Source organism: Pleurodeles waltl, chromosome 4_1 (assembly GCF_031143425.1).
Source record: "Pleurodeles waltl isolate 20211129_DDA chromosome 4_1, aPleWal1.hap1.20221129, whole genome shotgun sequence".
Taxonomy (NCBI): Eukaryota; Metazoa; Chordata; class Amphibia; order Caudata; family Salamandridae; genus Pleurodeles; species Pleurodeles waltl.
This window is the reverse complement of record NC_090442.1, coordinates 279,638,933-279,652,122: the sequence shown is the minus strand read 5'-3', so window position 1 is coordinate 279,652,122 and position 13,190 is coordinate 279,638,933.

Here is a 13,190-nt window from a genome sequence, read left to right as displayed (position 1 = left end):
AAAGCAAAACTTTTTGGTTAGGTGTACATAAACTGAACTTGTTTTGTATATTTTTCTCTTATGAAAAGTACAAAATGACAAAGTGGTAAGTAGTTGCAAGTACTTATCCCACCGCTGCACAACCAATGTAGGAGGCTGGCCTGGCTTGTAGTGGGTACCAAGGGGTACTTACACTCTGTACCAGGTCCAGTTATCCCTTATTAGTGTAGAAGAGGTGTTTCTAGCAGCTTAGGCTGGTAGAAGGTAGCTATAGCAGAGCAGCTTAGGCTGAACTAGGAGACATGCAAAGCTCCTACTATACCACTGGGGTCATATGCACAATATCATAAGAAAACACAATACACAGATATACTAAAAATAAAGGTACTTTATTTTTATGACAATATGCCAAAAGTATCTCAGTGAGTACCCTCAGTATGAGGTTAGCAACTATACACAAGATATATGTACACAATACCAAAAATATGCAGTAATAGCAAAAGGAAGTAATGCAAGCAATGTAAAGTTACAGTAGATTGCAATAGGAGCACATAGGTATAGGGGCAACACAAACCATATACTCCAAAAGTGGAATGCGAACCACGAATGGACCCCAAAGCTATGTGAGCTTGTAGAGGGTCGCTGGGACTGTAAGCAAACAGTGAGGGTTAGAAAAATAGCCCACCCCAAGACCCTGAAAAGTAGGTGTAAAGTGCACCTATATTCCCCAGAGAGCACAGAAGTCATGATAGGGGAATTCTGCAAGGAAGACCAACACCAGCAATGCAACAAAGGTGGATTTCCAGACGAGAGTACCTGTGGAACAAGGGGACCAAGTCCAAGAGTTGCGACAAAGTCGAGATTGGGCAGGTGCCCAGGAAATGCCAGCTGAGGGTGCAAAGAAGCTGCCACCGGATGGTAGAAACTGTGGATTCTGCAAGAACGAAGAGGACTAGAAACTTCCCCTTTGGAGGATGGATGTCCCACGTCGTGAAGAAGCTTGCAGAGGTGTTCCCACGCAGAAAGACCGCAAACAAGCCTTGCTAGCTGCAAGGGTCGCGGTTAGGGTTTTTGGATGCTGCTGTGGCCCAGGAGGGACCAGGATGTCCCAATTGCGTGAGGAGACAGAGGGAGCGCCCAGCAAGACAGGGAGCCCTCACAGAAGCAGGCAGCACCCGCAGAAGTGCCGGAACAGGCACTACAAAGAGGAGTGAACTGGAGCTCACCCGAAGTCACAAAAGGAGATCCCATGACGCTGGAGGACAACTCAGGAGGTTGTGCACTGCAGGTTAGAGTGTCGGGGACCCAGGCTTGGCTGTGCACAAAGGAAATCCTGGAAGAGTGCACAGGAGCCGGAGCAGCTGCAAATCACGCGGTACCCAGCTATGCAGTCTAGCGTGGGGAGGCAAGGACTTACCACCACCAAACTTGGACTGAAGAGGTACTGGACTGTGGGAGTCACTTGGACATGCTGAGTTCCAGGGACCGCGCTCGTTGTGCTGAGAGGGGACCCAGAGGACCGGTGATGCAGTTCTTTTGGTGCCTGCGGTTGCAGGGGGAGGATTCTGTCGTCCTACGGGAGATTTCTTCGGAGCTTCTAGTGCAGAGAGGAGGCAGACTACCCCCACAGCATGCACCACCAGGAAAACAGTCGAGAAGGCTACTTTGTTGTGGTTTTGTTGCGGTTTCGCAGGCGTCCTGAGCAGTCAGCGGTCGATTCCTTGGCAGAAGGTGAAGAGAGAGATGCAGAGGAACTCTGATGAGCTCTTGCATTCGTTATCTAAAGAATGCCCCAAAGCAGAGACCCTAAATAGCCAGAAAAGGAGGTTTGGCTACCTAGGAAGGAGGATAGGCTAGCAACACAGGTAAGAGCCTATCAGAAGGGGTCTCTGACGTCACCTGCTGGCACTGGCCACTTGGAGCAGTCCAGTGTGCCAGCAGCACCTCTGTTTCCAATATGGCAGAGGTCTGGAGCACACTGGAGGAGCTCTGGGCACCTCCCCTGAGAGGTGCAGGTCAGGGGAGTGGTCACTCCCCTTTCCTTTGTCCAGTTTCACGCCAGAGCAAGGCTGGGGGATCCCTGAACCGGTGTAGACTGGCTTATGCAGAGATGGGCACCATCTGTGCCCATCAAAGCATTTCCAGAGGCTGGGGGAGGCTACTCCTCCCCAGCCCTGACACCTTTTTCCAAAGGGAGAGGGTGTAACACCCTCTCTCTGAGGAAGTCCTTTGTTCTGGCCAAGCCTGGCTGGACCCCAGGAGGGCAGAAACCTGTCTGAGGGGTTGGCAGCAACAGCAGCTGCAGTGAAAACCCGGGAAAGGTAGTTTGGCAGTACCCGGGTCTGTGCTAGAGACTCGGGGGATCATGGAATTGTCTCCCCAATGCCAGAATGGCATTGGGGTGACAATTCCATGATCTTAGACATGTTACATGGCCATGTTCGGAGTTACCATTGTGACGCTATACATAGGTAGTGACCTATGTATAGCGCACGTGTGTAATGGTGTCCCCGCACTCACAAAGTCCGGGGAATTTTCCCTGAACGATGTGGGGGCACCTTAGCTAGTGCCAGGGTGCCCACACACTAAGGGGGTGATTCTAACTTCGGCGGGCGGCGGAGGCCGCCCGCCAAAGTTCCCCCACCAAAATACCGCTCCGCGGTCGAAAGACCGCTGAGGGTATTTTGGGATTTGCCCTGGGCTGGCGGGCGGCCGCCAAAAGGCCGTCCGCCAGCCCAGGGCAAGTCAACCTTCCCACGAGGACGCCGGCTCAGAATTGAGCCGGCGTAGTGGGAAGGTGCGACGGGTGCAGTGGCACCCGTCGCGTATTTCAGTGTCTGCATAGCAGACACTGAAATACTTTGTGGGGCCCTGCAGGGTCCCTCAGGGGCCCCGCGGCACCCCCTACCGCCATCCTGTTCCTGGCGGGAGATCCGCCAGGAACAGGATGGCGGTAGGGGGTGTCAGAATCCCCATGGCGGCGGAGCGCGCTCCGCCGCCATGGAGGATTCTGCAGGGCAGCGGGAAACCGGCGGGAGACCGCCAGTTTCACGCATCTGACCGCGGCCGAACCGCCGCGGTCAGAATGCCCTGCGGGGCACCGCCGGTCTGTCGGCGGTGCTCCCGCCGACCCTGGCCCCGGCGGTCTCAGACCGCCGGGGTCAGAATGACCCCCTAAGTAACTTAGCACCCAACCTTTACCAGGTAAAGGTTAGACATATAGGTGACTTATAAGTTACATAAGTGCTGTGGTAAATGGCTGTGAAATAACGTGGACGTTATTTCACTCAGGCTGCAGTGGCAGGCCTGTGTAAGAATTGTCAGAGCTCCCTATGGGTGGCAAAAGAAATGCTGCAGCCCATAGGGATCTCCTGGAACCCCAATACCCTGGGTACCTCAGTACCATATACTAGGGAATTATAAGGGTGTTCCAGTATGCCAATGTGAATTGGTGAAATTGGTCACTAGCCTGTTAGTGACAATTTGTAAAGAGAGAGCATAACCACTGAGGTTCTGGTTAGCAGAGCCTCAGTGAGACAGTTAGTCATCACACAGGGAACACATACAGGGCACACTTATGAGCACTGGGGCCCTGGCTGGCAGGGTCCCAGTGAAACATACAACTAAAACAACATATATACAGTGAAATATGGGGGTAACATGCCAGGCAAGATGGTACTTTCCTACAGAGGTCCTGTGGGGATGAAAATGCAGTGTTATTGTATCTGCGTGTGCCATCTTGTGCATGGGTTTGTTTCCCTGTATGGTTGGGATAGCCCTAGCAGCTTAGGCTTGTGTGCGTGGTGATTTTGTGGGCTAGGTGATTCTCCCTAATGGGCATGCTCTGGTGATGGGTGTCCATGCAGGTCTGTGATGGGGGTCCATGGATTGGTGTTACATGCAGGGCTTGGTTTTGGGATGGGTGGGTTGTGAGAGTGGGGTATATGTGAGGTGGTGGAGTGATGGGGGTGAGGGTAAGGATAGGAGTTTGTGATGGCATGCAGGTAGGGTGGGGGATATAGTAGGAAAGATTTGATCCTGCTACCGCTGCGAGGACCTCAGGATGCATTATTGCCATGTTGTTAGTTGTGGGGGAGGAGGTGGGGGTCCACCGCCAGTCCTCTGTACAGCTACCTGGTGTCTTGCAACCACGGAACACACCTTCCCCCGTAGGTCGTTCCACCTCTTCCTGATGTCATCCCTTGTTCTTGGATGCTGTCCCACGGCATTGCCCTGTCCACAATCCTCTGCCATAGCTCCATCTTCCTTGCAATGGATGTCTGTTGCACCTGTGATCCGAATAGCTGTGGCTCTACCCGGATGATTTCCTCCACCATGACCCTTAGCTCCTCTTCTGAAAACCTGGGGTGTCTTTGGGGTGCCATGGATGTGGTGTGAAGAGTGATATGTGTGAGGATATGTGGGGTGATGTGGTGTGGTGTGTGCTGTGAGGTGTGTGTATGGTGTATGGGTGATGGTGTTCTGTGGCTCAGATTGAGTGTGTGCTGCTGGCTTGTGTCTCTCTTTCTTGCCAATCTTTTTTTTAATTGAAAGGGTTGTGGGTAATGTGGGTGTGTGTTTTATAGTGGTCTGAGTGTGTGGGTGTGGTGTGTGTATGTGTGTCAGGTATGTGTAGTTTGAATTGTCCAATGTGGTGTAGTTTTGTAAGTGTGTGTGTATTTTGAATGCGGCGGTGTGTACAGCCAATGGTTTACCGCGGTTGAAAGACCACCGCAGTGATTCGTGGGTCCTGATACTGTGGGCGTATTCCTGTTGGCGTAACTATGTGGGTTTTGGCACCACCAATTTATCACTGACCCTTGGTCTGGAGGACTTGTGTGGGTGTCTCTATTGTGGCGGATTTCTCAGTGTGGGTCATAATACCCGTAGCGGAATACTGCCACGGTCACGGTATGTTGGCAGCCGTCAGCATGGCGGTAGGCGGCATATACCGCCAGGGTTGTAATGAGGGCCTATGTGTTGAAACTTGGACAGTTTGTAGGTATGTAATATGCAGGTAGAGGGTTTTGAAAAAGGGAAGTTGGGGCGTTATGCCAATTGCTATGTTTTTAAGGTCAATAAAGGTGAGTAGAGAAAGTAGGGAGGGCTATGCATTCATTAGTAATATTTAGCTTGTTGCTAGCACTTAAGTATGTATTCAGTATTTTCCAGAAAATTTGTTCCACAAACATGGCAAATTGTTGAAACTTAGAAAAGAGTTGTTAGTTCATTTTTTAAACATTTTTTTTTACTTACTGTGGGGTCCGTACTACCACTACAAGATTGCACTTGCTGCATTTCCTGGAAACTTTGGTAGTCTTTAAAAATTTTCAGGAGATGGACAAAAATGGGTATGCTTTATCCTTACAGAAAGAGAACCAATTATACTACCCCTCCATAGCATTATTCGTTTTTGAGTCTTCACTTAAACTGGTCAAGAATAAGTTCCACAATTCAATGTGAAATCATGGAAATCTTCTACGGACTGACCTGTTCAGATGGCCAATCCATGTTTTGCAAAATAAGTTACTAATGGTGCAAATTTTCTGAATTTTCTGAATAATACTTTGATTGAATTGGGGCAGTGTAGAAGTCATCTACATGCTCAGACGTAACAAAGCAGACAGTGCGCATTCCAAGGTTGCTGGGCAGGGACCTCCCTGGTCTTCAGCCAAGTGACCACAAAATGTTGGTTGTAGTGTTTTATAGGTTGTTCTGGGTATTACCAACTTTTACAGGAAACATTTTTACAGAATCTGTATTTATTAGTATTATTTAGTGACAGAAAGCAATTTTTAAACTGCCATTCAAAAACAGTTTGAGCTCTTTGTCATAACCCCTTATTTGTTGCAGATATTGTAGTCATTGGTTTAGTAATAATGTTTATACTAAAATAAAATATCAAACTAATATGGTATGTATATATGGTATGTATAATATTCCTATATACTATATTATTAATGATAAATAGAAATATTTTAAAATGAAGGGGTTTATTTCACTCTTTTACCTGCTTATAACCAATATTTTAGCATATGCAATGTAAAAAAGAGATATAAAGATATGCGTTATAGTGGTAATTTACACAGTGATGCATTATAGTGTGTTACAAAGCCATCCATTAAACACATCTGTAATGTAAAGTACTATGATGAAATCTACCACAGACTAACAACAGACATTCCATTTAAGTTTATTCCTTTACTTTATGCATCCCACCAGCTTTCTCTCTTCAAAAGTCTAGTTATATAATGATAAAAATTAAAACAAACAAAACATGCAAACTTTTATTTTGCAAACGTCATGTGGTTCTCTATCACCACTTTCTATAGGTACCTACAGGACATTTTCTTCGCACATACCTGAACTTTCTGTGGCAGTACATTCCGTTTTCTTAACAGGTAGAATTGTTTTCTACCCCTGTGCATAAATTAGAAGTCAAAAATCTTCTGTTACTTCCAAGGTAGCAGTGATTCTCCACAAAAACACAGGGGCTGCATCGTGTTGGTGCTGGCATTCTAATATAATAAATTGAAATACTCTATCTTAACAAGCTAAAATAGCAAGTTAAATTATGTTTCAGTATTTAAAATTTGGTATTCTGTAGTGTAGAAAAAAGAAGACTAGATAATAAAAGTGGTAAAGCAAGTCTTATACCAAAACACATTGTTATATGTATATGTATGTATATTTATACATGTATACATTACCCAGTTGCGATTGCCACTGGATAGTTATAGTAAGGACTACCTTTACATAGGAAATTACTTTTTTGGTTTCTTAATAACTTGTGCTGTTTGACAAAAAATCACAAAACTTTCCAAGGTTCTATTTTTCCTCAGCTCCTCCTAGAAATTTTTGAAGTGATCCGTCAGGCAGGAGCCGAGAATGGGGAGTCCCAAAATGCAGTGTCCCCTTGCAGTTTCCATAAGGACTTTGGAAAGGGCCACAGCCAAAAATGGCTGAATGGAATAATATCTGGACGCTCGGGTTAGAGGAGCTTTTGTGAGAGTCCCACAATCATGCAACTTAAAAAAATACATCTATCTGATTGGACAAGAGTTTTTTTCCCCTCTGATGCCACCTCTCTTCCATGTGAGTGAGGGTTGCACTGGAGCAAGCACTCTGGCTGACTGCAACATGAAAATAAATGTTGCAACAACCATTACAGGACTTGAGTCCCCTCTCCTGAAAAAGTTATAAAAACAAATGTAAAGGGGCTGGGTAGGGATACCCTGCCCCTCCCCCCCCCCCCAGCCATTGTGGGGTGGTTCCAAAGGGACCCTCCCTGGACCAAAAGTAAAATATATATATATATATTTGACTGCAACGCCATAGTGGTAAAAAAACAAAATAGCAAAATAGCACCAATATCTTTTTTATCAACAAGTCACCCTCTGGGTGAGCCTGTTCCCGGGGTCAAATCCTATTCATTTTTTAAAAAAATCTGGGAGGGGACCTGCGCAGGGCCCCTCTCCCTGAGCTGATTTCCATCCCCGCAACCAGCCCATTTTTTTAAGGGAAACCAATTTTGACCTCTGGAGCCTGATTGCACTGGGCCCAGCACATCTTTATGAAGTGGTGGACAGGTGTGGTTTCCCCCTCCCTGAGCTGATTACATCCCAGGGACCCCATCTCTCGGGGACCCCCGTATTTGTAAAAAGGGTGGGGGGAATGCCCACCTCTGTGTTCCTCAATGAAGCCCTAGAGACCACATCCGCTGGGGCCATTTTTATATTTTAATATAATATGAGCTGCATGTCCCACTCCCTAACCCTGCAGGAGGCCTTAGGGACCTCATCACCTGGGGTCATTTCCAAATTAGTGGAAGGGGGCGAGGAGCTTGGGCCCTGCGAAGGCTTTTTAATCATATTTTATGGAGTTTGGAGGTGCTCCTAGAAAAGGCGCGGTACCAGCAAGCATTTCTTTAATGTTGTAGGGGGCTGCAGGGAATGCAGAAGCTCCCCCTGGAAACATTACAAAAAACACAGCAAGTCTCCCGGACCGTTCTATCCATGACCATATTTTTTAAAGCCCTCCACACTGGAGCTGTATGCTCAGCTGGAGTGCAAGGCCCTCTTGTGGTTATCTTCATTGTTCCAATTTGTGGCCTGGAAAATAATAAAAGAAGCATTTAAAGACTTGAGGCTTTAATGATAAAACATAATCACTTTTAATTTCTATATTGTACATTTAATTATAGTTACTGGTGACTTTTTGATACCGATAATATGTCTGTTTTATATATATTAATGTGTAAAGCCACATTTTGGTGTTTTGACTGTTTGACAAAGTCATTAGGTCTGACTTGATTATAATGATACCCTTTATGATGTAACATCACATAGCAGTAACCCCAAGCTGCGAAAAGCAGAAGGTCATGCGAGGCATTGGGTTGCACCCAGACCGTGTGCCTGGGGTCGGTTGCCGGCAGCGGGATGGTTGCAGGGCCTCGGGCAGGCCAAGCCCAGCCCTAATTCTATGACATGCAAGACCAAAGACTTGCGTGGCGGGGTCGGCTGCTGCAGGGAGTTGGACGCAGCGTCTGGCTGCAGGCTAGGTCATGCAGCCAACCCCATACTATGCACATGCATAGTCTGTCCGATGGGAGTTGGACGCGTGGCCTGGCTGCAGGACTTGGAATTGACATTACATATGGTAATGAAGTATTTACATTATGTTAAAAAAAAAACTAGAAATTCACAAACAAACTAAGTTTAAAGTGACATTATAGTTAGATATGGTAATAATATCTAACTTTGCATTACAAACCTTAAAAAATCACTGAAAAAAACAAAAGGTTAAAGGGATGTTATAGTTAGGTGAAAATATCAGTTAAAACATACCATAACAAAACCAGTGAAGTGCCCCAATTTTAGTTATCTCAAGTTACTATAACTCGTGCCCTAAAATACCTATAATTTGCACCCTCGTCATGCACTGCTCATGACCGCAAAATTTCCAACACTCATGACATGTTCTGTGAGATTATTGATGACATCACTGATGACAACTGAACTGTCATCGTTGACGAGAACATTGTGCATGGCGGGAGGCGAACCTCGCAGAAGAGAAGCACCATCTCTAGTCAGGCACCTGGGGGCTTTTTGTCACTTCAAAAATCGCTTTGCAGGCTGCAGGCCTCCCATTCACTGGATGTGAACTGAAGGCTGAGGATAAGATACCGAGGGCCTCATTATGAGTTCGGCGGATGGGATAACCCGTCTGCCGAAATTCTGACGGGGAGGTTGCCGCCATCTACCTCCGCACCAAGTCCATTATGACTTTCCCACTGGAAGCCAAGGTTTCCGCCCGTCAGCCCAGTGGGAAAGTGGCAGGAGCATTGTCACTAGCTCGTAATTGAGCCGCCGGCAATGCTGCCACATGCATGGTGCACCAGCACCCTCGCAATGCTCACCATCTGCACAGCAGACGGTGAGTATTGCGAGGGCGCTGTGCAGGGGGACCCCTTCACTGCCCATGCCAAGTCCATCTGTGGCCCACTGCACCTGTTTTCCGCCAGCTTTTTAATTCCGGTTTCACTGCCATGAAAAAGGCTGGCGGAGAGGCAGGTTGTAATCAATAGGACAGAACTGCGTGCAGCACTGCCCTGGCTGATTGCAACCTGAACACAGCAGAGACGGTGGTACCCCGGCAGTCAGGCTGCCAGACTCATAATGTGTTGGTCGGACTGCCACAGCAACGGCGATCCTGACCGCCAGCCTCGTAATCAGGCCCCAACTGTCAGAATATGCTCTGCACCACACCAGGTTCTCCCGGTGATTACAGAGGATGAGATGAGAGGAGGCACGCTTTCACATTGCTTAAATATGACATCTGATGTTCCTGAGGTGCTTCAAACACTTTGGGGGTCATTACAACCCTGGCGGACGGTGTTAAAGCTGCGGTAATACTGCAAACAGGCTGGCAGAAAAAAAAGGGAATTATGACCATGGCGGAAACCGCCAACATAGACAGCCACTTTAACACTCTGACCGCCACGGCGGTACAGACAAGCAGCGCAGCGGTCACCGCCAACAGACAGGCGGAAGACAAAGTACTGCCCACAGTATTACAACACACCAATCCGCCACCTTTTCCGGGGCGGATTCACCGTGGATAAAAACATGGTGGAAACAGCTTTTGCAAAGGGAAAACGCTCACCTGAACACACTCCATGAGGAAGGAGGCCACCATGGAGCCCGAACTCCAAATACTCCCTGCGATTGTGTTCCTGCTCCTCTACGAACACCAGCAACGGCGGCGCCGAAGACAACGGTGAGTACTGCACCTACGACATAGGGGAGGCAAATGTCAGGGACACACACACGCAACACCCCCACCCCCACCCCGACCCTCACCCACTACAACACACACACCAATGCATATCCAAACATCACAGTAACAACCCCCAAGCCCCCCGGAAGAATGCAAAGACAAAAGGAAATGAGTGCAACCATTGTAATATATCAAAATACAGTAAACTCATATATACAGAAATATATACACATTAAAAATATATACATCACCATTAGTAGTGCAGGTATGCACATTTCAATGTCCGTGGACCACTGGGCCCACAATGCATGGGCGAGGCCCACACTAGATACCTGTCCACAAACCGAGAGAACACTGCAGGGGCATCGGATAGAAATACAACAGGCACCTCAGGGGGAAGGGAAGCGGGGCACCTCAGCCGGATGACTGCACCACGCCAGATCCACGACGGGGCTCCATGCCCATTGATGTATCCTGGGGAGTGCAAAGCCACAGTCTCTCAAGTCTCTACAGTGGGTGGGTTGCCCACTGTACCATCCTAGGGAGTGCAAAGCCACAGTCTCTCAAGTCTCTACAGTGGGTGGGTTGCCCACTGTACCATCCTGGGGAGTGCAAAGCCACAGTCTCTCAAGTCTCTACAGTGGGTGGGTTGCCTACTGTACCATCCTGGGGAGTGCAAAGCCACAGTCTCTCAAGTCTCTACGGTGATTGGTTTGCCCACTGTACCATCCTGGGGAGTGCAAAGCCACAGTCTCTCAAGTCTCTACAGTGGGTGGGTTGCCTACTGTACCATCCTGGGGAGTGCAAAGCCACAGTCTCTCAAGTCTCTACGGTGATTGGTTTGCCCACTGTACCATCCTGGGGAGTGCAAAGCCACAGTCTCTCAAGTCTCTACAGTGCTTGGTTTGCCCACTGTAACATACTGGGGAGTGCAAAGCCACAGTCTCTCAAGTCTCTACAGTGGTTGGTTTGCCCACTGTACCATCCTGGGGAGTGCAAAGCCACAGTCTCTCAAGTCTCTACAGTGGTTGGTTTGCCCACTGTACCATCCTGGGGAGTGCAAAGCCACTGTCTCTCAAGTCGATGCATGTCTCCACAGGTTCTGGAGGGGGACTGGTGCCCAGAGTGCTTCATCCTGTCAAGGATTCAGGTAGTGGATGCAGTTCTCCACAGGTTCTGGAGGGGGACTGGTGCCCAGAGTGCTTCATCCTGTCAAGGATTCAGGTAGTGGATGCAGTTCTCCACTGGTTCTGGAGGGGGACTGGTGCCCAGAGTGCTTCATCCTGTCAAGGATTCAGGTAGTGGATGCAGTTCTCCACTGGTTCTGGAGGGGGACTGGTGCCCAGAGTGCTTCATCCTGTCAAGGATTCAGGTAGTGGATGCAGTTCTCCACAGGTTCTGGAGGGGGACTGGTGCCCAGAGTGCATCACGCTCCCCGTGACGGTCCCAGTTCCGTCACTGTCCCAGCTGCACATGGGCTAACGATGCTTGAGATGGCGGTCTTTGCCCTGTTCAGCGGTGCTTGACTTTGCTGTCTCTGACCTGTTCAGCGGTGCTTGCCATGGCGGTCTGTGCCCTGTTCAGCGGTGCTTTACCATGGCGGTCTTTGCCCTGTTCAGCGGTGCTTGACTTTGCTGTCTCTGACCTGTTCAGCAGTGCTTGCCATGGCGGTCTGTGCCCTGTTCAGCGGTGCTTTACCATGGCGGTCTTTGCCCTGTTCAGCGGTTTTTTGCCATGGCGGTCTTTGCCCTGTTCAGCGGTGCTTGACTTTGCTGTCTCTGACCTGTTCAGCAGTGCTTGCCATGGCGGTCTGTGCCCTGTTCAGCGGTGCTTGCCATGGCGGTCTTTGCCCTGTTCAGCGGTTTTTTGCCATGGCGGTCTTTGCCCTGTTCAGCGTTTTTTTGCCATGGCGGTCTTTGCCCTGTTCAGCGGTTTTTTGCCATGGCGGTCTTTGCCCTGTTCAGCGGTGCTTGACTTTGCGATCTCTGACCTGTGCAGCGGTGCTTGCCATGGCGGTCTTTGCCCTGTTCAGCGTTTTTTTGCCATGGCGGTCTTTGCCCTGTTCAGCGGGGCTTGACTTTGCGGTCTCTGACCTGTGCAGCAGTGTGTGGCATGACGGTCCCTCAGTGCCCAGCGGGGCTGTGGCTGCCGGTGCCCTCCTGGGCACTGACTCTGGCGGTGGTCTCTGGACCAGTGACGATAGTGCTGCCCTCCTGGGCACTGACTCTGGCGGTGGTCTCCGGACCAGTGACGATAGTGCTGCCCTCCTGGGCACTGACTCTGGCGGTGGTCCTGCCCTCCTGGGCACTGACTCTGGCGGTGGTCTCCTGACCAGTGACGATAGTGCTGCCCTCCTGAGCACTGACTCTGGCGGTGGTCTCCGGACCAGTGACGATAGTGCTGCCCTCCTGGGCACTGACTCTGGCGGTGGTCTCCGGACCAGTGATGATGGGGCTGGTGGTGGCGTCCTGGCCAGCTGGGAGGATGGCGGTCTTCTCCGCTGTGCTGCTTTTCTCAGACTTTGGAGACTTCTTCTGCCCCTTCACCACCTTCTGAGGAGTCACAGCTGACTCGGCACTCCCCCCGGGACCCTTGTGAGCGGCTTTGCCGGCAGGAGTCTTCACCCTCTCCCGTCGGGCACTGTCCAACTTCTGCTGCTTTACAGGGGGTGGACTGGCAGTGCTTTGGCTCCGTGTCACACTGGCTGCCCTGGTGCCCGGTGCACTCCATATACCTCTAACACGCACCACTGGAACCGGACTTTTTTTGGCTGAAGTGCTAGTATGGGACCTATGAATTGGAGGGGTGGGGGTGGTGGGAAAGAGGTCAACGTTGCTCAGGAAAAGTTTCTGACGAACACTGGGATGGGTAGCTGGAGGGGGTCTGGGAGTGGAGGAAGAGGAGGTGGTTGTAGGAGGTGTAACTTTAGATGA